The sequence below is a fragment of the Otolemur garnettii genome, unplaced genomic scaffold (assembly GCF_000181295.1).
Source record: "Otolemur garnettii isolate 467f Iridium unplaced genomic scaffold, OtoGar3 scaffold00215, whole genome shotgun sequence".
Classification (NCBI taxonomy): Eukaryota; Metazoa; Chordata; class Mammalia; order Primates; family Galagidae; genus Otolemur; species Otolemur garnettii.
Window position 1 is genome coordinate 2,308,924 of NW_003852610.1, and position 1,418 is coordinate 2,310,341.

Below are 1,418 nucleotides of genomic sequence, written 5' to 3' on the forward strand. Positions count from 1 at the left end.
GTAGAAAGAAGAAGATAATGAAACTAAGAACAGAATAAACAAAATAGAGACAAATATTCAAAAGATCAACAAAACATAGAGTTTGTTTTCGAAATGATATATAAAATTGACAAAGCTTTAGCTAGACCATTGAGGAAAAAAAGACCTAAATAAATAAAATTAGAGATCAAAAATGAGACATTGCAGCTAAATCACAAAGATAAAAAAAGATTTAGAGACTATTATGAACAAACAATGCCAACAAATTCAAGAAATAGAAGAAAGGATTAAATTGTGAAAAAAAGAAATCTAAATAGACCAATACTAAGTGAGGAAATTGAATTAGTAATAAAAACTCTTACTGTCCTGATTGCTTTCACTACCGAATTCTGCCAAACATTTAACATTAAAAAATAAAAAAGCTAATACTAATTCTTCTCAAAGGGTTTCAGAAAGTTAAAAAGGAGGAAATACAAGTTTTGAAAATTAAGTTCATGAATTCATCCAAGAAAAAGTGCTACATACCTCATTGCTGAATATCACTACAGTCAACTTGGAAGTGTTCCCCTTGGGAAGCTATGCATTGATATCAGTGCCTAGCTTACCCTTCAATGCAATTTTGGAATTCGTTTTCTAGAATGGCTTGTAGACCTATCACCATATGAGGTCTGACAATTATGTCCATGAACACACCCTACAAAAAGTCCTACATACCTCATTACTAAATATCACTACTGTCACCTTCCCTTTGCCATCTGATGACCACATTGTTATTCAGCAAAATGAGAGGTATGTAGTACTTTTTCCGGGTGAATTTGCAAACTTAATCGTCCAAACTCATATTTCCAAATTTATTTCACAAGGCCAGCATTACACTAATTCTAAAACCAGGCAAGGATACAATGAAAAAGGAAAACTAGAGGCCAATATTCCTGATGAACATAGACATGAAAATTCTCTACAAGATACTGTCAAACTGAATACAAGTTCTGTAGTATTCCAAATCTGAATCCACAGTATTCACCTACGAATCAAATTTATCCAAGGAAGTAAAAGATCTCTACACTGAAAACTATAAAATGTTGTTTAAACAAAGTGAAGAGGATGCAAACAAATGCAAAAATATCACATATTCATGGATCAGAAGAATTAATGTTATTAAAAGGTCCATACTACCAAAAGCAATTTATAGATTCAACACAATCCCTATCTAAATACCATTGAAGTGCTTCATGGAAATGGAAAAATCAATCTTAAAGCTGGGTACAGTGGCTCACATCTGTAATCCTAGCACTCTGGGAGACTGAGGCATGTGGTTCTCCTGAGCTTATGAGTTCAAGACCAGCCTGAGCCAGAGTGAGAGCTTGTCTCTAAAAATAGCCTGGTGTTGTGGCCAGTGCCTATAATCCCAGCTACTTTGAAAGCTGAGGCAAGAGAAT